General features: G+C 42.7%; 1 long non-coding RNA gene across 1 annotated transcript in view; it reads right to left on the reverse strand.

The window, feature by feature from the left end:
* Positions 1 to 24554, reverse strand: part of LOC113016079 (uncharacterized) — a 36776-nt gene that overhangs the window by 8890 nt on the left and 3332 nt on the right. The window contains exons 2-3 of the long non-coding RNA XR_003271194.2: positions 18061 to 18236; positions 3565 to 5053 (exon numbers count right to left, since the gene is read on the reverse strand). This is a non-coding gene — a long non-coding RNA (uncharacterized LOC113016079). The remainder of the gene's footprint in view (positions 1 to 3564; positions 5054 to 18060; positions 18237 to 24554) is intronic.

Consider the following 24554-nt stretch of genomic DNA (forward strand, 5'->3'; position numbering starts at 1 on the left):
TAAATGACTCACTTTTTAGGAAATAATGGCTGTCATTTAAATAGAAAACTGCAATGCTTGAAATGAATAGAGATCAGTCTTCTGCTGAACATGAATGCGCGGCAATAATTGCAGCTAGAAGCTTTCGTGATCACTTCAGCTTGATAATCTCTGCAAAATAAAATTCATGCATTTGAGCATAGTAAAGAAAAAAACTGCACAAAATGCACATAAAAATTGCAAATTTACCTACTGCCGCAACCTCGGCGCACATGTGTCTACATTTCATTTTCGACTTGAATAATAATTTGATCTTAGACAGAACTGATGACTTATTTGTTTGGTCATAACCAGAAAAAGAATGACATGTGAAACTGGCCAGGATAAATTGAGTGATGGCTGTAAATGCTTTCAGCAACTATTACTTCAGAGGGTGCACCACATTCAATCAATACCTAAGCAAATAAAAAGCAATGGGCAGTCAGAATGAGAAAAGCTGCAGTGGAGTGAACGACACTCTCTCGCACACAAATGAACAGTCCACATAAGAGTCACTCCAATGAAGACTGCACAAAAAAATGCCCTAAAAACTTCTCAGTTAATGCAATTTAGGGAAAATTTTGCTGTACTACAGTAGTGATGCTGATCTTTCGTGTATTTGAGCAGATCTCACTCTGATTAAATAAAATGTTAAATCATCTATTAAGAATGATTTTAATATAAAGTTTTAGTAATGTTTAAATTTAGAAACTTTATATAGTTATTTGAATCATGAATATTAGTTAAAAAAACATTTAAATGAAAACATTTGGAACCTCAATATATCCTTTAGCCTTAAAAGAAAAAGGCGAGTCTTGTTATTCTGCTCAATTTAGTGTCTCACATTCAACCACAGGCGGTGCCGCCTAAACCAAGGTCTACTGTACTGTCCTGCCTGTTGTCTGTGTGTTGAATTATGCATAATTGCAACACTGTAAGTAAGACACAGGGCCCTAACTGTGATTAACATAAAAGCTTTCTGCAGGGGATGGCATTGTGGAGCCCCCCCTCCTCCCCATTTTTTTTCTGTGAGTAAGCGTGAACGAACACATGAAAGTGTGTGTGTTCATGCAGTATGTTTCCATAAGCCAGTACGTGTCACTTATGATGGCTGACTGGCATATGCGGTGAGGTATCGTGCTCATCGGTTGCTTTTCATACCATATGGTCGTCCTTGTAGTTTTGAATACGAAAAATACGATGGCCCCACCCTTTCAGCTCCTCGTGATCCAGTCGCGTCTCTCTTTCTTCTTTGAAACACTTGACACACATCCATATTTAAGACTGCATGAGAGATTTGAACAAATTCAAACTGATTTTCTTCGCTCTGCCTCTTTTATTTTCTCTCCTCTACACTGTTTCTGAAACCCAGGTATGTTTCAATTCCAAAGCAAGAATTTAGACAAAATTATTAACCTAGGAACATCATCAAAAAATTCTATAAAAAGTTCAATCTAGCTTGCATCGGTTGTTATTGCCTCCCTGCTGAGAGAGGATTTTAGTCCTCTCCACTGCCTGTTTCCCCACAAAAGATACTGTAGCGTCACCCCACCTAGGCTAACCACTGCTAGCATGGGCTCTTTATCCTAACCCGCTCCACTCTACCTCAGTCTCATCAATGTCACTGTGGACTGATTAGACAGAGGCTTGATTAAAACTGCCTCAGTTTGATAGAGGAGATGATAACGGGGATGAACCAGCCTTTTGAGGAGGGATAAAAGACAACAGTGGTTACTACACTATTAAAATTTTCAGCAGTAATCGCACCACAGATTTCAAAAAATTGATTTTGGGGACAACCACGGTACTTCAATTTTTATATTTTGTACGTCAGTGCTTATTGTTGTTGGGTCTTTTGCTGTTTTTTTATGCTTTTAATAGTTGTGTGAATTGTTTTACTGTAAAACCTACATTTAACTGTCAGCATGTGTCCTTTTGTGTCTGATCTCACAATAATAAACATTCATTAAGAGATATGATTTATCTAGAAAAAAGAATTCCGATTTTGTTTTAGTGTTGGCTTAAACCTCTCCGACTTAACAAAAAAAACGTAAATATGTATGCTTTGATCTGTCATCTTGTCATATTCTTGAGAGAGAGAGAGCCCATATGTAGTGGTGTCACCCTACAGTCCTCACTGTGAAGCTAAAAGCTACGCTGCTACAGAACGACAACAGATGCCATACAGCAGGTCTGCAGGGTGGCTGATAGCCTATTTCCAGGACATAGATGATTCACCAGATCACTCTTTCCAATAATTAGCACTGACAGGTGAAAACTGCCACGAATGCCATGGGAGCTGACAATGAAACGAACAATTACACAAACGCACACAAGTATGGGGGCGCAGAGAAGCACACACACAAACATAAACACACACATATCAATGCACAACAGCAGCAACAGAGGATCCATCAGCACAGCTAACACCACATTAAGACCATAAAGCACCAATACATCTCCTGTTCCACGTACACAGCGAGTATCCTGCTGCTTCTGCACTGATACCCCTGATCCCCCTGTGCTTTGACAAGGCGTAATAAAGCCTGTATGAAGCGCCGCATTGTGTGGGGAGAACACAATGTTGCATGCTGAGTGCTGTGAGAAGGGCGTACACCGGTGGGTCCCACGGCGCAGCGGCGCACCAGGGCCTATAGCAGGGAGTGCTGAGCATGCTAATGAGGTCATTATGTTATGCCTCTCCCTCGCTCCTGCTCCCCTTTACAGTGTGGGCTTTGCCTGTCAGAGGAGGCAGGGTACCCTGGTTATGCAGCCAACCACAGATGCCACATATGGCACAATGAGAAGACACATGAGCGTCTCTGAATGCGACAGAAAGACGAGGTGCCGCTTTATTTTTTTCAGCTAGCATCAAAAGCAACAGCATCGGTGATTTGCATGCAGAATAAGGTGAGCTTAAAGAGAAGTAAAGAGCAGAGCAACTACAGGCAACATTCATTTGCTAATTGTTCCTGCTGTGTATTCAATCAGCAACCGCACAGGGTTGTGTTTCTTTTTATTCCGTCTACGCTACCACCATTATTTACAATCGATGGGGAGGGGTTAAGTATCAAGCGCATGCAAAGGCAATTACAAGATATTTGCATAGCCGTTAACAATTAGAGGGCAGATGGCAAACAGCGGGCATTAAAAAGAGAGTGAGCGCCATCTTGGCTGAGGGAGACAGCTGGCAGACAGGAATCGGCCATTTTGTAATCGCTGCCAGGCTGAGATGTAGAGAGGCGCCAGTTTCTCTGTGTGTGCCAGGAGATTGGCAGGCGAGGGGGAATTGTGCTTTAATGCCCTGCCTGGTACAGTCAACAACAACGAGCTACTCCAACAGTCGGTGACAGTGTGATCACAGCGCAGACTGTGGAGATCATCTACAACACAACATGTTCTGAGTTCACTTGAAAAACACACGTGGTCCTCCGAGCAGAGATGGTATCTTATGCTATCTTTTAGTTTAGTTCAATATGGTTATCACACTAACAGAGTGGCTTGTGTTAATAAAAATGAAGAACGAAACCGTGACATTGTACTCACCAGGAAATAAGAATCCCATCGTAATCACCGCACATTTGCATTCTTGGGAAACTCTCCACCTGTCCTTTAGTGTCATTCCAGCCCTCAGACATGTACAGTATCTTTTTGTGTCGTGACACTCACTATCGCTGGATAAAAATTCGACTTGTTTCTCCCCTCTTTTGTACAAAGGTCTGCACATTCACGCTGATGTCAAACCAGCTTTTCATTTGTGATTATTTTGGCAATTTAGCTTAAACATCTGAATAGTGAGTGTCTGTGTGGGGAAGGACTTTTGCGTACGTGGAGGAGACAAAAAGTCAGATGAAAACGAAGGCAGACGATTGAGGGCATGGCACTTTTAAAACTACTGTCTTTTTCATCTCTCATTCAATTAGCAGCCATTCACTTGTGCTGCCATGGGATCCCTGCTGCACAGCGGTAAGTGGACTTCAGGTGCTATTTCCCCACACATAGTGAGAGAGAGGTATGAAAGCCCAGGCCCGCCTTCCTCTCTTCCACCTTATAGATCAATACTGCACTGCCATATCCTCTTATGGGAGCTGCTGTAGTGAGGGTAAGAAAATCTAAGACGAAAAGACAGGTTGTGTCTGATATAGCGGATGAGAGAAAAAGTTCAAATTGTCCTTTCATCCTGGCTCATGAGATCTTAGGAATATTGTGCTGGGAAGTGGGACTGAGCAGGTTGCTCAGACAGATCCTTATTCAAACGGTTAAGATGGAATGAGTAATAAGAGGGAGGCAGGTGGAAGAAAAGAGACCTTCGACGTCCTGTCTCATTCTTCTTCTCTGCCTCTCCTGCTGTCTCCACGTCTCTCTGACAAAGTTTTATGAAGTGGTGTTGGACCAAGTAAAAACCCTCCAGCTGAACCACACACAAAGACTGCTTCTCTGTCTCTTCCCTTTCCCTTTTCTCTGTTTCACACACACATGTGCGTGCACTGACACACACACACAGCGTGTGGGGCACTTCCAAGGTTAGGGCCCTGGCCCTAGATGGTGGTGGGACTGCTGGAGAAAGATAGAAAGAGAGATGGAAAGAGGAGCTGGGAGCAGTGGTGGTTGGTCCCTGGGCTCCGAGGCCTGCAGGCGGTGCTGGGCAACCTCTGCTAGCCTCTCTCCTCTGTATTGATTTCTGCTACTCCGCGCTGCTCCACTCTGCCGAGGAGGCTCGTAGCCGGCGGGAATGAGAGCTCGGCTCACCCGCCTCACCTGCCTCTCTCCTGGCTTGGCTGGCCTAGCCTGCCCACTCTGCCGCAGCTTTGGCTGGCCCCTGCTGGTTCACCGGGACCCCTGTATGCAGCACCGGGGCCACAGGAGGAAGGCAGCCAGAGAGCCCATGGCGATCCACAGCTGTGTTCACCTGCTCTGGGTTCACCCGCTTCGATACCACCTCCTCGAACTGCTTCTATCCTTCTCTTTTTCCATTCTTCCACCCACTCTGCTTCTCTTTTTCGTTCTCCGCTGCCTCCTCCTCCTTCTCCTCTTCCTGTTGTACACAAACAACCAGAGACAGAGATGGAGAAAAAAACAAGTTAATCTTAACTTTTAGGATTTTACACACTCTGAATGTCAATCCTGGTCTTTGATCAGCAAGAAGTCTGGGGTGAGGATTCTGGCATCCTCACTCAGCTGGTAATATGAACCTGCTAACCTCAGAGAGCAGAAACTGCGGGGATTTGAGGCCTGAGAGTTAAGTGTGTCAGGCAGTGAGATACTGCCTGCCAAAGGTACTCTCAGCTATTAGATTCTGATGTGCTGCAGATAGCAAAATATAGCAAGAGTGGGCCCATTATAAAAATCACTCCTGCGTCAATAGAATACATTAAAAATATTTACGGGAAAAGTTTGTCTTTAACAGCTATGCTTTTTTTCCGCTCCTTTGGCAGAACAGGCTTGCAAAATGTAATATTTATTTGCCCTTAATGATTATAAATAACAAAAGTAATGTTAAACCTGACAGGATATTTCACCACCTTGTGGCACAGTTAGTGTGAAGGAATGGGAATGTTTTGGCCAGACCAGTGGTGCTCTATAGAAACCTTGCCAAACAAAACATCTCAGCTTTTGTATCATCCAGAATTATTTAAATTGGTTGAGCGGCCCTCTTCTTATGATAATAGCAGTTGGGGGGAGACATTTCTTTGAGGATCCATGGTCCTATTGTGTTCCACAACAGAAAAAGAGCTATGGCCAAATTCAACCCCCACTACCTCACATTGCAACATGCTGCCAGAACCACACAATCTGCAAAATACTCTTGCAAGAGTCACTACAGCCCTTCTTTTCACCTCTCTTAGCCCCTCTGCAGTTCTAAAAACCAGACTAAAACCCATGGGCTGACTGCCAGTGGAATAGAGAAGTAAAGTGCTGAGGTTTAGAGTCAGTGGGCCGGCAAGGCTTTGGAAGTTAGAGCTGTCTGTTAAGGAAAGAGCGAAGGGGGTGCAAGAGTGGCGTGAGAGGGGGGCTACACTGTTGGGACAAGAGAGCCAAGTTTGGGGGGGCAGGCGAGTTGAGTTCGGGGACATGGATGGGGACCCGGGGTGCGGTGTATGTCTCAGACACAATAATACTATTCATTGGGCTCAGACATGGGTGTTAACTCCCCTCTGACAGAGCACAATGGGACTCGGCGGCATTCAGGCAGCCTTGGTGATATTGTTAGTTCAGGGTTGCATTCTCCCTGCCGCAGGATAGAGCGCCTGCATTGTACCCGTCCAGGCAGGATGGATGGAGGGAGGTTTGAGAGGTGAAAGGCAAAGAAAGAGAGAACAGTATGTCTGTCTATCTGTCAGTGCTGAAGGAAAGAGGGCAGGGGTTGGAGAAGGTGGGGAAGGCTGATGGAGGTAGTGGGGTTGGTGGGGGGCGATGCGTTTTGCCTTGCGGCACAGGACTTGTTTGTTTCAGGGGGAAATGAATAAAAAGGAGAAACTGAGGCTAAAAGAGACTGTGCAATAAATATTACTCAAGCAGCCAAGTGCAGGGCTAAAGAGACATTAAAGGGGATGGGGACCTAGATGGATTGCATGGTGGCATTTTTATGGAAAGAAAAATTGAGGTTTGCATGGTGCTTCAGAGTTTAGATGCATTTCGTATGTTTGAAGAAATGGAAATGACCAAAATTAGGCAAAAGCTGTTGCTCTTGCGACTCAGATTCGATTATTTAACTACAGAAAGACCAGTAGGATAGGATAGAGAGACAGGTTAGCATCAAGTTTGCCTCCAAAATAAGTTAAAAATGTTAAGTAATTTCCCCATAATAACAGCTTAAGAAAAGAAATACACATTTTCATCCACTCTCAGATATTAGGAGTTAAGAAAATTTATAAGAGTATTAATCCTTGGTGTCAATCAATAAAAACTGCTCTTTCATGTCTTAACATTAAAGTTGTTTTAACAGGTTTCCAACTTCTGATTGGACACAATCAAAATCTTTACTGTTGTTTGATGTTCTAAATGATTAACTGAGAAAGACAGACATTACCAGATGAATTGAATATGAAAATTCTTGTCTGTTTCAGAGTATTTTCTGCTTTTTCATATAAATTCATTACTCTGATTAAAATTAACTGAAGGCTGTGTTGCCACATGGGCTCGTTGAGCAGCAGGAGTGGGATAAATACTTTACTGGCTTCCTCTTGATATGTAATCAATACACCGGTGCCAAATATAACAAATAAAAAAAAAAACATGCAGGTATCCAAAACTGATTCCCATGACAATTTGACTCATCAGACCCACTACTGCAGGTTTCTTGCAAAATTGTTGTATCATGTTAACTTTAAATATCATACCACGAGTTACTCTGAGATTCTCATCCTTACTGAGAATTTCAAATATTTTATGAAGGTAGTGCACAGGTAAATTGTACTTCTATATTGCCATTTCAACCTAACTGAGCACTTAAAGTACTTTTTACTACAAGCCTCATTCACCCGTTCACACACTATCATACAGCGCTTTATTCCATGCCTTTATAAAGGCAATTGTCATGCACACCATCAGGAGGAATTTGGTATGTCAAGGATCCCCAACCTCCTAATCAGAAGGTCACCCTCTACCTCATCAGCCGTTCCAACACAGGTGAGGCGTAGTAAAAAAAAGGAGGCGAGGATGCAAATGTGAAAGGTTACAGTATGAATGTTTTCACACACATATCTAATCACTTACCAGACATGATAGCACGCAACCCACAATTGGACACACGCACTTTCACATACACCTGCTCTCAGAGTATCACTGCTCCTTCTGCACAGAACAACCTGCTCTCATGAACAGTACTTTGTTTGTTTCCCCTCTGGTAAACTCTGACCAACCGTTCCCATAGCAACCCTAGCTACTTGTTCCCTGTGTGAATGTGTGCGTGTGTGTGTGTTAAAGAGAAAAGAGAAGAAGAGAGCGAAGTATGTGGGGTTGTGTAGAGGTTTAGAGTAGAACTCTGTGGTTTTACAGCAGATGTGTCCGTGTAGAATATATGGATTAAAGGGTCCCTATAATGTACCCCTACAATAAATACTCTCCTCCCGAAAGAACATGATATATGAATTATCTACACTTAACTGTAGATATCATCATACATACACACAAATCCTTGCCATGGTGATCTGCATTCAGTCTCAGCAGCCAAACCAGCGAAGAGCCAGCGGTATGATGCTGGTTTGTCAGGATGGCAGGGGGAGGCCAGGGCATGGCACTCATCAGGGGGCTAATGCCCTTTGGGGGTGGCTGAGGTAGTAAGGGTAGTGCCCTTTGTCCCTGGAGGAGGATTACACTGGTCAACCAGCACAGACAATACACCCCCTTCCTGGGATGGGAGGACCAACCCGCTCTCTACCAATGATAGGGGCAGTCAACTGATCTCTAACTTAATTAAGGATAGACGAGGGTAAGAGAAGAGGAGAAGGGGTGATATGGAAGACACAGGGAGAGAGACTGAGAAGATATAGAGGCAGGGATGATAAAAGGGTGGATAAAGAAGGCAAAAAGAGAAGAAACGAAAGAGACACAATGGGCACAGGGACACACTAAAATAAGAGGAGGCATGGAGTTAAAAAGAGAGCAATGGGAAGCGAGGCGGGGGTGTGGGGTGGCTTCTCTAGCACAGGATTAGGGGAGAGAAGATGAAAGGATCAGGTCTAACAGAGGACAGGAAAAAGGCCAGGAGAGATGGCCAGGAGGAGGGAGACCAGAGACTTAAATTCCAAGAAGGGAAATCAAGAAAAAGAGGGTAAAAGAAAAAAGGAAGAGAGTTCAGATGACCTGGAGGCACTGCTGGAGGAGGTACCAAAGCCTTTTTTATAACAGGTGCACAAAGTGACAACTCCCTCTCTGTCCACTATTTATGCCACAGCACACACGTCCATTCAAATCCAATGACAAATGCAGCAGATAATTCTATTACCGAGGAGTTTAATGGAGGATATTTAGGGGACAGTTAGCGGGCCCAGGTAGCATAGCTTAGCCCCACTGCAGACAGATATGGCTCTGCAACACTTAACAACAGGGATTTGGCAGCACTGTTGATTGAACATGCCAAATCCCATTTGTCAGAGGGCTGTGCGCGTTTGTATCGACACTCTGTAACCTTGTGGCTACGCAAAAGGAGACCTAAGTGTACGTGTGTGCGGGAGTGTGTGCTTCCCTGGCGGGTGGGCAGGTAGGTGTGTGGCATGGTTTAGCTGGATAGGTGTGCTGGTTTTAGCTTCCCTCCACCCTGCATCTGTGTTTCTCTGCTTCCTTCTATCTTTACATCTCCATCCACCTCAATTCCCCCTCTTCGCAAAATAGGGTGACAAGAAGGAGATAGAGAGGCTTTCTCAACACTTCTTTTCTTGCTTTTCCCTCCTTCCCATCCTCCCCCTCTTCCCCTGATTCCTTCCATCCCCTATGGTAGAGCTGCCAGACAGGAGTGCTCAGCAGCTCTCCGAGCATTATTGATCCTGAGAGCAAGCCGGCTGGGGAGTTGGTGTCTCTCTCTCTCTCTCTCTCTCTCTCTCTCTCTCTCTCTCTCGCTCTCTCTCTCTCCTCCCTCCATCACAGCCTCATCCCCCAACACAGCTCACAACTTTTTCCTCCCACCCTCCCTCACTCCCTTCCTGCCTCTACTTCATTTATCAAGGTTAAAGAACTCTTATAAAAAAGGGAAGAGGGGGTCGCCTGGATGTTATCTGACTTCATGAAAGAAATCCCCTCAGGCCACTCCACTAGAGGAGGATGCTCTTCGCTAGACCCAACCCTGCACATCCACACACACACATAGATACACAAAAAAACTCAGTGGCACCAAGCAGCGGCCCACTCATAGCCAGTCAGAAATAGAAAGCAGAAGCATGTCCAGTTTGGTACACAGCAACACGACAATCAGGAATAGAAAGGAAGGAGACAGATGGGCAACAGTAGAGGAAAATAAATACAGTCATTGCCACCCAACAAGGTCAAGTTCACTTTTTAGAGTTTTTAAGTTGTGACTGTCGATTTTGATTATCACCCAATTCATTACAAATATTTTAGATTTTGGGTCACCAGGTTAAGTGGTAGACAAATCTTTTCACTAAAGTTTCAGTAACGTTTATGAAAAACCCACAATGTAGTAGGGTGGGCCCCAACAAGATGGATTTACAAGATAAGTTCATTAGGTTAAGATTAAGAAGGTGATTGTAAGAAAATTCAAAGTTGTTATGTTGTATTCAATCAGGGGGTATGAAATATATTGTATGGCGATGTGGGCCAGACCAGTAAAATCACATAAAAGAAATCCAACATTTTCCCTATAAGTAGAAAAACATTTAGAAAACTTTCACATTCAGTGAACTAGCCACTATTTTCTACAATTTACAGAACACACGATAAGCCTGAGATATGCGAATCATTTGTGCAACTTCAGCAGTATTTCAGCATACTGTAATAGTAAGTGCATTATAATTTCCATGTGTTTGAAGTGGACCCGCAAAATCATGAAACCTTCGCTGTGGAGCTAGACAGAAATTTTATATTACTTCTTTGTGATCCAACTTGGTCGAGATCTGCAAATGCTCAGAACTTTTCATACGTTTCCACTTGTGCTTACCATCCTCACGCCAGGAATAGTAGTGAATTTGACTGAAAAAATCTGAATTCTGTGCAGTTTCTACACTTTGCAAGCCCATCCACTGCTCTGTATGACATATGGAACCTCTGTATTGGATGTTTGCAGTTGTTGTTGGTGTAGAGGGATCTAGATTAGTTAGAAAAATTATTTATTAGCAGTAACCCCCATGAGTTAAAGCAATTATATATTATATATATTATATAATATATATATAATATATATTAAAAAAAGACCTTTCAGTGTGTTGTTAGAACATTCAGCAATAAACACAGGACATTTTATGTTTTATTTTAACTTAAATACACATCAGAAGAACAACTTCCCAACTTCCCATATCCAGAAATGGGATCATCATCAAGTGCATGGTTTGAAGGCTATGTCATACTGGCATCTAAATCTCCTCCTCTTAGTTAATGGTACTATGCCTGTTTAAGCTGACAACCATTACCCAACAATTAAAAGCAACAGTGTTAAAGAATTTTGTGAAACTGTCAACAAAAACAGGCGTCTCAATTTTACTAGTTTGGCTGAAATAATTAATTACCCCAAACTATTTTTAGTTTTTGGATAATTAAACTGACTGATTTTATTTTGTGTGTCCATGAGGTTTGTGTGTCTACTTAGGACCCACACATACTTTGTCTGAAGGCCTTTTTCTTTTTACCCCTTGGATTTTGCTGATTCCATTTTTTTTTTTTTTTGAGGAAAGTATCTGCAGATCATTTATGAAGACTGTCTAGAAGTTCAGCCCTCTTTTTTCTATTTATTGGCATACAACCGTACGTAAAGCCTCAGTAAATTATTTATGATAATATCTAATTAAAGCATTATTATTAAAAGGTGTTATGAAATGTGCACAACTGATCTGTACACAGATGCAAAGCAGGATAGCTAGTTTTCACACAGCCACAAGACCTGTGCGTTTAGAGCCCAGTAATCCATCAGTAGAGTACATACAGTTTCTATATTTCCAGCCTTTAAGAGACTGTAGATGCTATTGTCCCTGTTTGTAAAAGGACTAGAAATGGCTCTACATGTGGAGTACATCCTGTCTTCCATTGTTACTGCTTTCAGTCTCCCCTATAAAGACCTGCCTGCACTCCAGGCTACAACAGCCAGGCAAATACAGACAGCAGCGCATTACAGAGCCATACCTTCCCCTCCCTTTGTGCACGGTAATTGCCACAATGCATCTTCTCGTCCAGCTAATTAAGTGAGTCTTCCCCATTGTCTCCCAATACTATCACCTCTTCACACAGCCAGGAAGAGAAAGGGAGAGCGAGAGTAGGAGAAAGACAGAGATGGGAAACGTATTAAAGCAATAGATGGAAGGAGCAAAGAGGTAGAAGAAATACAAACGCAGAAGACCAAACAGAAAGGGGATGAATGACAAAGGCATGCATCTGTGTCCCAGTAAATGTTTACCGGTTGAAAAAGGTGCCTGTTGTCTGTGTCTGCTGGTGGGCTGTAAATATCACATTAATGCTGTCAGATGAAAATCTCCATTCTCTATAAAGCCAATTCAGGAATCAAGAAAAATAACATTATTCCATTATTTAGACTGACAGTAATGCAGCAATGAGTTTTCTAAGCTGTTTATATGAACCTTAAAAACTAAAACTAGTGTTTCAGTTCCTTGGCTGATAGCACAGTGAATAAATGACAACATCACAGCTGAACGTCCCTCAAATAAAAGATCTTGCTTCAGTTGGCTAGTCGAGCTTCAGATTGCAGATTGCGAGTCTCTAAAGGGCTATTTTCACATTTTGATGAGGAAAGTTTCTTTAAGCTCAGCATAAATCTGAGTTAACAGTGACCATGTACCGATTTGAGAGGCAAACCACGATGTAACCTACAATGACGTAATGTGGAAATCCAGGACAAAGAGAAGTGCAAGACACAAAGGGCTTCTTTAGTACATCCATACTAATTCATCTTCATTTTGAAACTTTGCTAAGTTTACATCAGCATTTCAGACCTCTAAAACAGAGATATTTGTAACTGCTGCTGACCTGGTTTTAGTTTTAAAAACAACATTTTAGTTCATATATGCAGGAATAGACACACATGTTCACGTCCTAATTGGGTCTAATCGGTCACAAAAATGAGGCCAAAACATTGCAGCTAGGCTTAGTGATCTCATTATTCTTGTGTGGTTTCCATTGCAATGGCTTCCTTTAGTAATGCACAATGTGCCCCTTTAATATATTGCCACATATAAATCTTTATGTATGTTTTCCCTCATTGCCTTATATTTGTGTGTCACTTTCAATAACAAAATCTCCAAAAATATTTGCAGTCTGACTTTTTTTCCATTGCTGTTCATCCTCAGTTATATTTTTGCCATGTAACTAACACTCTGCTTCATGTTTACGCCAACATTTATAAGTAAATAGTCATGTTGTAAGTAAATAGGCATGTCAGGAAAAAGGCAGATTATTTCTGATACTATGCTAAAATGCTTTTCTTGATCGAGGCTGTGTTTAAAGCTCCCTGCTGAAATAAATACATACTAGTGTGGATATAGCCTCGGGAAAGTTAACTGCATGTGTCCAGCAGTTAAACCTCTGCAATAAGATATATTTGTCTAGTCTGGATTCAGAATTTTAGAAGTTCTAAATGTGATCAGGGAATTCACTGTAATAAAATTCAGCTTTTATAAAAACAACAAAAAAACCTGACCTGACCTCATTTGCATTTCTTTTTTTTTTTTTAAACTGCCTACACAAACTAAACTGGAGAAGGTCTACAAGTGCACTTCCCTTCCCACATTTCTAAAAATCAGAAGGAAATATTATTCAAAGAACTTGAATTTGATCAAACTCATTTAGTGATTCGGCTCGGTAATCAACACTTGTGTAATGTAATTCTCAACATGCTAGAACAACATGTTTTATGCTTAAGCTGTCACGTTGCCTTGAATCCTCTACATCTGTGCACAATTGTGAATGTACTTGATAGAATTCATAATAACAAAAAAGGTGCTTTTCGATCCTTTTCTTCTTCACATCCTCTCTCTTCAAGCCCTTTGTGAGAATAACACTGAGGAGTTTGGACTCCAGAATGAATTAGTAGAAGACACAGATGAACAGATTCATCTAAATTCCACTTTGCTTTAGAGTTTCTAGGAGAACCCCCCGACACCCCCACCCTTAAACACACACATAGAGACACACACTTGCTCCATGCTCAAGTCCACTAACTGACCTCTTAGGGCAGACACTGTCTTCCCAACACATCAACCTCCCCACCTCTCCTCCCTAAAAAAACCCCCCCACCAATCCTGAACCCCTCCTTGAACCTCTCGCACCACCATCACCCCTCCGACCCTGAATGCTTTCCCTTCCCACACTTAAGTTCCTGTCGAGGCCCTGATAGACATACAGACACACCGGGTGACATCATGGTTGAGAGAGAAAGACAGACAGAAGAAGGGGACTGCCTGCCTGTCTGCCCCCAGCACCCACACAATACAGAAGGGCATCTGGCACTGGGTTGTGGTGGTGGGGTATGTTTTTTTAAAAGGGGGGGGGGGGGGGGGTCTGTCAGGACAAAGAATTTAGATCCCCTTCCCTGGAATACGATTATAGTTTGTAAATGGCGGCCGAGACGTAAACATGTGAGAAGAAAGGGGCTGCAGTGTGGTGGTCGGTATGAGAGTGAACACACTAAAAGAAAAATGCATTTTTAGCTATTCGAGGAGGACTTTGGGAATTTCATGAGCATGTAAGCCTGAACTGAGAGACAGAAAAAGAACAAAATCAACATGCAGGAATTTAAAAAAAAGTCACAAATCTTTGTAGTGTTGTAGTGTAGTGTTTTCTGTTAGAAAAAAACCCTATAAACCAGAGGATCACAAATGCGGTGGTGGCATCTGCGCATGTGCGTTTGTGGACGCACTCGCACTTTGTTAATTTGCAAGATGAAACAATGGTTCCAGCGGGATAGAAAACAGTGTCATAATACTCTCTCCTGGCCCCCACCTCTGTCGCCGTCTGAGAGGCTGCCTACTTGCTGTGTGCATACAAGTGTGTGTCTGTCTGTGTGCATACATAAAATAAATGAGCTGTGCGTATGCATTGTGAGAGTCCGCAGGCCCAGTGTATATATTAAAAATGTGACTTGACCCTGGCAGGCTGAAGCAGGGTTTCTGCGTCGTACTGGGCGTGGGAAAAAGGGGAGACCTCTTTTCACAGCTGCTTCGGCCGTTGCATTGAACCAATGGAGGCCCCCCGCCACCCTCAGCCTGCCTCCGCCACTAATGCCCCCCCCCTCCCCTTTCCTATTCACTCTGCCTTTCAGTGGACCCCTGTCCCTCCCTTCTGCGCTCTGTTCGTCACCCTGCTGCACCCCACCACCCTCGCCACCACCAATCTTTAATACAGCCACCATTCAGCCAGTGCACATTGAGATGCCAGAGGCCTCTCTGCTTTAAGGAGGTAAAGAATAACAAATACCAATGCAAAGTGAGTAACTTGTATGGTAATTTATATTTGCTGAATGTACTACACGCACCAAACTACACAGTAAATGTACATATATGTAAACTATATGAACTCTTTAACAGTTAATATCACACATAATTTTAACATGGACAGCTTTCTCCCAGAGGCTGATTCTACTTTTAAAGTTTTTTTGTTTTTAAACCCAATTCTGTTTTCCTGACACCCATATCCTCCTCTCTCTTTTCCTTTTTCAAGCCCCTCAGCACAGACTTTAATTTCAGTTAACATACTTTAACACAACTTTAAACCTTTGTGCCAACGCACACCCAGGCAAACACACATTTGGCCCCTTTCACCACCTCCCTCCATCCAGTGTATTCACTTGAAGAGATTTATTTCCTATCAAGCCGCATAATGCAGAGGGTATAATTTAAATCAACTTTTAAGAACAGCCAAGTAGCGCGGTTTCTGCATACAAATCTAGAAAGCCTGGGAAAAATATTCCCAGCAAACAGCCGGCTGTTAGGAGCAGATTGCCAACTTTAAGAAGCCACGGGTGGGAGGTAGGTGTTTGGTTTTGCCAATAAAGATAACCTATTACAGATAAACCTCACAATCAGTCTGTTTAAACACATAATGCAGGCTTCATTTGTTTCTAACACTCTCACTAATCTGACAGTATTAACCATGCAACGGCAGGCTCAGAGCAGAATCATAAAAAACACACACCCACATGCAATTTTGTAGAAACTTTAAAAGGTCACATAATGTGCAGAATAACTCCAACAGATTCTCAGGAGCAGTCCTATCATGCTGTCTAGCTACCCTGCTGTTACACCAGGCATGTTGAGGAAATGTTGAGAAGCAGCAAGGGGGCAGCGACAGGGGAGGAGGGAGGGAGGGAGGTTGTAGCCGAGAACCTGAAAGGACTCCATCTCCCTTGGCCAACATGCCATGACGGTGTGGAGCTACAGTCTGAATTGGTTTCTCTGGGGTGGCGGAGCTGGAGAGGTGATGGCAAGATGAGCCTGAATTGGGATGGAGGAGGGGGGTGGGAGGTTTGAGCAGGAGGAGATATGACATGCTGAGGTGTCTGTGTGTGCGTGTGTTTGTGTGCATGTGTGCGTGTGTGTGCGGGTGTGTGCAGGTGTGTGCGTGTGTGTGTGTGTGTGCATGTGTGTTTGCGTGTTCAAGAGAGAAACTAAGAGAAAGAGAAAGAAGGCACACCAGATCTGAGGTACTGTAAATGAGAGGATTACTGCTTCCCTCTCTTCAAGTCTTTCCATATACATGAGAGTGCTCAGCTGTGGAAGCAACACTGCAATGTGTGAAATCACACATGCTCCCACCGGCACTTGCTTATGGAACAATTGCAACTAATGCACAATGTGTATGGGAGTTTTGTGAGGGGGAAACACAGCATGAATGCACGCTGGTGCATGCTAGCTCTTAATTGCTGCTATGAATACAAAGAGGACGTGAAGAGTGTCACTTCTGGATTGATGCATTTCTGTGTCAAATTTAGCCTGTAGCTATGCCTCTACTTCTAAAGCTCATGTCCAGCCAAAGCTTGTTTGCATCGATTTATCTAGTTTGTGGATATGATATTGACTAAGTAGACCGGCAGCCCTCATCGAGTTGAAGCAAAGCAAAGGAGGTTTAAGAGGTGGTCTAACGCTATGGAGGAGGATAGCCACAGGCTGTGAAATCTCCTCTGATCTTCCCTTGTCTGATTCTCAAACGCAACCTCTTCTCTTGGGGGGCATGCTGATATAGAACTAAGCCAATGTCACAGAACGCTCATCTAACCCTGGAGGGAAATAAAAAAAAATCACTTCTTCTGTCTATCCCCAATGACGGCCCTCAATCTCTATGGAAGGGGCTTCATCTCCCTCTGCTTCCCTCTCCAGTACTGCCTCCATCACTCCGTCTACTTTGTTCTCTGCAGGAGGTTGAACATGCACGAGCTGAGCAGCGTTCTCACCCTTGATGGCCTGCTATAGCAACTGTTAGGATAGGGAAGGTAATCTTGTCATGTCACTCGACACTCAGGAGGAAGTGGGGAGGGAAGTGGGTGAGTCACCTACATCTGGTTTCAGCCTTCCATCATCTGCAACATTATAAAACACATAGCTTGCAAGGTTTTGCCAACTAGGTAGCAAAGTAACTGGCAACCGAAGCCAGAAATATCTGTCAATACAGTAGGATATATACTGTGATGAGCATCTAATAGAGGGGAAAAATACAAAACAGTGAACCACACATTTTCCTTTAAAATAACCAATAACTATGCAAGAAACTGGATGGGAACATTTTTAAAAATTCTACCAGTCGGGTGAAAAAGGGTTAGCTTTTATAATAATAATAATAATAATAATAATAATAATGAAGTAAAGAAAGAAGTATTTCTTTGTGGGAGCACAGGAAAATAAAGGGTGTTATAGAGACCAAAGAAGAGCCAACTAGAAAGAGGAGGACATAGAGGGAGAGAGATGAAAAGAGAGAATTAGTGAAGTGAGGGACTTAGCCACCCTGAAAGTCTTTCCACATGAGCACACCTTATGCACACAACAGGCTAAGGCCCCCCACCTATGTATGTTTAAAGGGATAAAGAGCGTGGACACATGAATTAAAATATAGATTATACAAGTGGCCACCCCTTCTTATCTGCCAAATCCGAAGAATCTAACAAATTGGATCAGGCACTATTAAGCAGAGGGCAAGAGATGAGTGAACAAAAAGGGTGTATGTGAAGAATGAGAAGAATGTAAAGCTCACCGCTTTTCTGTGAAGACATAAACTGTCATACTCTGAAGACTTAATTCAATGTACATTATAAATGTAAAGTTTTCAAGCAAACTAGTTCATCTGTTTATGTGGAATTAATTGAGGGTAGTTTAGAACTGTTTCAAGTTCAAGTGTGTTGACAAAAACAGATTATTAGCATAGCACTGTGTGTCTCACCTCTGCACTACAGTGATGAAGCCTCATCCTGACCCAGTCAGTGACCTTTGCTCCTCGGGGCAGGAGGCTGCTGTTTCCCTTCTGACCTTCTGCTGTCCTGTAGGTCCAGGCGCAGGCCTGCTGGTGAGGTCTGTGTATTTCTGTGTGACTGCCATCACTCTGCACTGCGCAGATTCCTGCAAAAACATAAAGCGTTAAGTTGAGAGAGGGCCCACTCCTGCAGCAGGTTATGGTCATAATCTACCTGAGCCCAGGTCACAATTTAATTTCACCACCATAAACCTTTTGCCCACGCTCTCACAGAAAATATTCGAGGATTGTTACACCAATAAAAAAGCCTTTAATTTGGACCTCCTAGTAGTATCACAGCATATTTTTTCCTAAGTTTTGATTCATAAATCGAATCAAGACTATCAAACTTCTATTTTAAATTGTCAGCTACAATTAGCGCTTTGGTTCTTAATACAGCAACACTTTATTTCAAAAAACAATATTTATACCTGAACTGGAGCAGGAATATAGCAAAGCTACAAGGAAAAAGCCACCTCATTTCTAATGAATTTCATTTATGTATTTAATATAAATTAATATAAAGAAAACCTCTATTTAATACTACAGTATTAAATGTTAAGAGTAATGCAGATTACTAATACAGCTTTACCTGTTTAGAATTACAAGAAAAATTTCTTATGTTTTTCTATTGCAGTTGCCTGTAACACCAATCTCTTCAACAAACACACACACACACACACACACACACACACACACACACACACACACACACACACACACAAACGATTACACAAAATACTCAAAGATTACATCCAGTAAAATCTGACATCCTTTGCGGGTTTAAAGCCTGCATGTCAGCCTTTCAATTTTTTTCCTCTTTCCCTTGCATGGGTCAGAGGCTGTTGCTAGGCTACCAAACCCAGAATTCATAAGTTCAGAGAAGAGGTTTATATAGGCCACTGCAATTCAAGGTAAAACGATAATAGAAAGCTGATAAAGCTGGAATATGGGTTCAGACAATGTTGAATCACATAGACCACAAACACTGATTTATTTCACACTCAAAGGCAAACGTATAATGTTAATCATAATATTAACTTTTTTTTTTTCCAAATCTGAAGTTTAAAAATGTAAGCAATTTTTTAAGGGAAAACGTATTATAGTAACTTGAAATAATGCTCACAATTATTCAAGAAAAGGATGTTACCTTGGTAATAGGTCTGTAAACCGAAAACAATGATGGACAATAAACAGCATGGCTGCTCTGTCCCAGAATTTTTGCCTGCCCTTATGAAACACACAGAGCTAAAACATAAAAATATTGTTGATAAATTGGAGGCTTACATTTCAGTGAGAAAGGCTATAGGCATGATAGATTTGGTTGGAAATGCATGCATTTGTGCATAAAAGAGAATTTTTTCCCCCTCTGTCTTACACAAAATACTCAGTCCTGTCTTTCTAGTCCTATTCTCTCTAGTCTCACCACAACTTTGTGCCATTTGTTAATGTTGCCATTATAATGCAGAATAAACCCAGGCATGTGAAACAATAAATGAGATTCAAATAGGCCTACAAATAGAGAAATCACAGAGACAATGGACAGTTTAATGCAGCCATGTGGCAGGTGCTTGTAGGCTAGACCTAGACTAGACTAGACTGGGCTCCATCTGGTGTTGAGGGCCTCCTCCTGATGGTGGAGAGGGCCCAGACAGACACATATTAATGTGGGAACACCGACGTCTAGCCTGCCTCTAAGTCACTCAGCAGACTGCATTTCAATCTCAAAGGCCTCTCCCCATATCCTCCATTTATTACCCCTCAGCAATGCATGAAATTCTACTACAGCTGGAAGGAAGCTGGGAGGCTGGTGCTGTTGTTATAGCACACAGATGACAGGGCGTGATGTATTATAAGTGCCTCAGCTTAATTATCGGTTAAATGAATAGAAGAGAGGAGAATTATAAAAAAAAGATTTCAGCACACATTGTCCACAAGTCGTAACTATTTTTCAAATACTGGGTTTATCAAATCACAATGCTGTGGCTTTGATTTCATTTGAAGGTCTTAATTCTTTATATAAAAATGTCTCACCTAGAAATAAGCTTGTACTGATTTCACATTGTGGATATCCTGACACCATGCAAACCTTGCATAATACCAGACTCTATTACACTAACTGAACAATAACTGCACAGCACACACTAATATTATCATAATTACAACTGCAGGGAGCTAATATTTCTAACCTTACGTGTGAATGGCACATATTTACTAATATGCACAGACAATACCGACTCGCACGTACAGCAGCACGACACCACAAAAGCACAGCTCACTGAGAAGGCACAGACATCTTCTAGCTAGGTCCATTGCTAGCACCTGCCCTGCTCTGTGACGCAGTATAAGCCAGGGCCTACCAACAGTAGCACCAGGCTCTGTTCTGCTACACACTCACACACTCTCCACGGTGCAGAGCCGCAAGCAGCCACAGATTTAGCAGCTATGGCACTGAATTGGCTTGTTTAAAATTCCATATGCTTCACACTACAGAGAACATCCTGTCACTCAGTGGCAGCTCCACTCTGACTCAGATTGAGTGGAGAATGAGCAGATAATGTGCACCCCAAAAAGCATTATGAAACAAGCCTGAAAACCAGTCTGGGTGACCCAGCTGACCCTGCCTTTCAGTGATGCTGCCTCCCAAAATCCCTCTGCTTGGCCTGCTACTCTACATCAGCAATCAAATCATGCTGTGATTTGTGAGAGGCCAGAGTGCTCAGTCATATCTACCTTTTAACAGAGAAAATACAACTTAGTGGCAATGTAGCATGCTTGTTTTTCTCACCATCAAAACCAGAATGTGCCTTTGTTTTAACTGCACAACGTTGTGCTTTCCTGGCCTCAGCACAAGCATGAGCTGTTGTTTTGAACTGTTTTCTGTGTCTGTGAAGTTTTAAAATGCTCCCGATAAGGACATCAATCATGCTAAATCCACGAATACAACATGATCCCTTTGACAAACATCTGTGTCTTCTTCCTCCACTTCATAACCTGCCACACATTACTTTGATGACCGGCTACACATCCTCCTCCTTACTCCTATAGGTATAATATATTAAGCACTCTTAATGTATCTGAAAGATGGATTATTGCCATCAGAATCAACAGAAGCACATAAAGGTGAGTGTACCTCTTAAACAGAGTACTTCTGCATGGTGTGACATGGCTCGATGACGCACCTGCATTTTGCGTTTTAAAGGTAAAATACAACAATGTGCATTAACAGATTGCTACCAATAAGAAGCTTTGATTCTTAATACAATTTTTCCAAATCCAATAGGCTACACAAACAGGCCAGCAGAGAGGGGACATGGGGGCTTCTGATAGAACACGTGACATTCAAGATCCCTCCAATCAGGTGCCTCTTCTAGCTACAGCTCGTGCTCATCTCACCTCATCTCCCCTGTTTATCGGCATCGAAATAACTACACGGTTAATGCAAAAAAACAAAAAACAAAACCTATCTAAAACACCAGTCTTAGCTACTGTAACAAGGCAAGCACGTTCCATTCAAAGAGAAAGCACCAAAGCATGAACACCACTGCCGAATCGCCCTCCTCCTCATCACTCTATGAATGGAGCCTGTCTCCGGTTGCTACTGTCACTCCACGCATCCTTCTCGAAAGAAATATAGCACCATGAATCCGTTTTTTGGAGGCCATGTTCCTCTCTGCACCGGTGCACGTCCAAGGAGATGGGATACGTTTCCCTGTGCGATGCACGGACGCTGCCGCGGGCTTCCAGTCCTCCGTGCAGGCTGCATCCATCCGCTCCGGCAGCACCCCCTTCTCGGTCCGGTTCCGGCTCGCTCTGCCGTGACGACTGCAGAATTAGTTTATACATTCGGTTCTCTAGCTTTATGATATTACATAAACTCATACAGCTAGATAACCAAAGAGAAAAACTAACCCACGTCTCTTAAAGGGGCCGCCGGAGGTGCTTGTGTTGTGGTCACATGGAGCCATTGCATTCCGCCTGCATGCATGCGCACGCCTCTCTCACTCTCTCCCCCTCTCTCTCTCGCTCCCTCTCTCTATATAATGTACACACCGAAATGCGCGCATGCACAAAGCAGGTTACAGTCAAGGTAATACCCTGTTTTATTAAGATCTTTACAGTATGGCTTGTTCAGAACAAGCCTAGCATCACCAGACAGCTCCAAACTGAAAAGGCATTAATACAGAAGCAGGACAAGTAATATTAAGAAAGGAACATGGAAGCCATAGTTTACATCCCCACAATCACCACATGTGCTTCAGAGGCAAAGCAGCAATGGCACCATACAACCTGTCTTATTTTCAACCGAGCCTATTCCTACCTCGTAGCAATCAAACTGCGGACTATTCATCATCTCCGTTCTTCAAAAACACTGCTGAACTTCCTCCTACTACAAGTCCTGAGGAGCATCTGCAGGGTGAAGTCACCCAGCTGCAGGAGGAGGATGATGATACATCCACCTGTCATCTATGGACAGGCGTAACAGGAAACCCGGCTCTATGCCCTAATATAGCATACATGTACCAACTATTAATGTCCAACTTTGGCTCCTACAGCGATAACACAACACATAAGAGACGATGCTACGTCCGCTTTTTTCCCAACAGAACTCACAAACAACCGGCTTATTGTTCTTTTAAATGCCAACTCACATCGACCCATTTCAGAGCATAGAGCACAGTTTCCTCGTTGAGTGAATTAATCCATGAATTGTTTGAAAGCAAGACAAACTTCCAAAGGCCTATATAACCTACAGCACACGAGCTTCCAGCTAAATGTCAACAACATGATCTAGTGGAACAAGTCCCGCCTCACTTGATGTTACTGTGTGTTCTGGATTATAGCATGTTGTGACAGCAGGACGAACAAGCCTTTATAATCCTTTATAATCAGCCACACATGGCTATTATACTCGAACTTGCTACTTTTCCTCGTGATAAGCGCGTCGAGCTAGAATTTAGGGGGGGGGGGGGGGGGGGGGGGAGGGGGAATGGATTCCAAATATAAAGGCAGGACGAAATAGTAAATCGACATCTTTAATAAGGCAGTAAGCCAGTTTTGCGGTACAAATACTTATTATTTTAATAAATTAATGGTGCCCAAGTAAATCAAAGCAAATAAGGTAAATAATTTAAATTAATTGCATTATTTTTACTTTTATTTTAATTATCATAAAATTTTAGATTAGATAGGTCACGCTGAATTGAGAATAATACACAACATACTCACAGATTCTATTTGAAAGAGCAGGTTCCATAATCGGACGCTCACACCTTGCTCAGAGGCAGCAATATTAAAATCCACTAGGCAGAAATATTCTTCCAGTCTCAGATAGGGATTGAAGCCTCCTCCTTTGGCTATGTCGACCATGTGGGATACCGACACGCGCGAAGACAAAGCCCATTTTACACAGAACATCACCATGTGCACGTAAGAAATACACGAGAAATAATGTGGGATATCAAGCAAGCCGCAGCAAAGCCCGAGGAAGAGAAAGCGAGAGTGAGGAGAAGGCGCATAGCAGTGTCAGATATGGGGAGCAGGAGGCGGAGGGCCGCTCCGGGGCCTCGGGGTCAGACTGCCAAGGGATACGCGCGAAATTAGGTATGCTCACTGGCACGCACACATGGGTTAGCATCAGAGATATGGGGTGGATAAAACGGACACACGGAGTAATGAAAGTTCAAGACAGAGTAGACACAATGTTTTCCAGAACAGCTTCCATTAAGCTTATTCGCTATAATAAACAGATACCGCCTGTGGGAGTGGTTGTTGGACCTCAATATGAAGTCCGAAGACCCTGCCAAAATCTACTAGGAGGTGATTTCCCTCAACAATGTAAGGGCTAATTATTTTACTTTTCTATTGTCAATCTACAGATCATGTACTGTGCTTTCCTCACATCGCTAATAACAACAGCATAGCAGAAGCCTATTCCAAAATAAAAAAAGATAACCAGAAATGGAGATAGCCATGCAACAGTGTGTAACACCACCACAGTCACATGAATGCATGAATCTGCATGGGCAGCATACACCTGTCCGTGTTTAGGGACATCCCTAAATATCCTGTGCGTAAAGACAGGAAGTCTGCTCGTATGAAGAAAGATATAACAGCCTGCAGTCTGTTTTTGGATAAAAGCCCGTTAAGTTAAGCAGTATAGCGTTATTTTTTAATTACAAATCATCTTATTTTTACAGCCCTGTTCCATTTTCTATGCGTTTATTTTGATTATAACTACTAGGTTTCAGGAAATCAGCATTTAAGCTTTAGTTAATAATTTCAGTGAGGTGATTGTCTGGAGGTCAAATTAACAAAATGCAGAGAATGACTACAAAGCGTCAGTGTACGCAAAAACATAAATAGGAATACATTAGACGTAGGATTTCGTGCAATCTCAGTAAAAGCCTGTAATGTGTTAACTC

The sequence above is a fragment of the Astatotilapia calliptera genome, chromosome 23 (genome assembly GCF_964374335.1).
Source record: "Astatotilapia calliptera chromosome 23, fAstCal68.1, whole genome shotgun sequence".
Lineage (NCBI taxonomy): Eukaryota > Metazoa > Chordata > Actinopteri > Cichliformes > Cichlidae > Astatotilapia > Astatotilapia calliptera.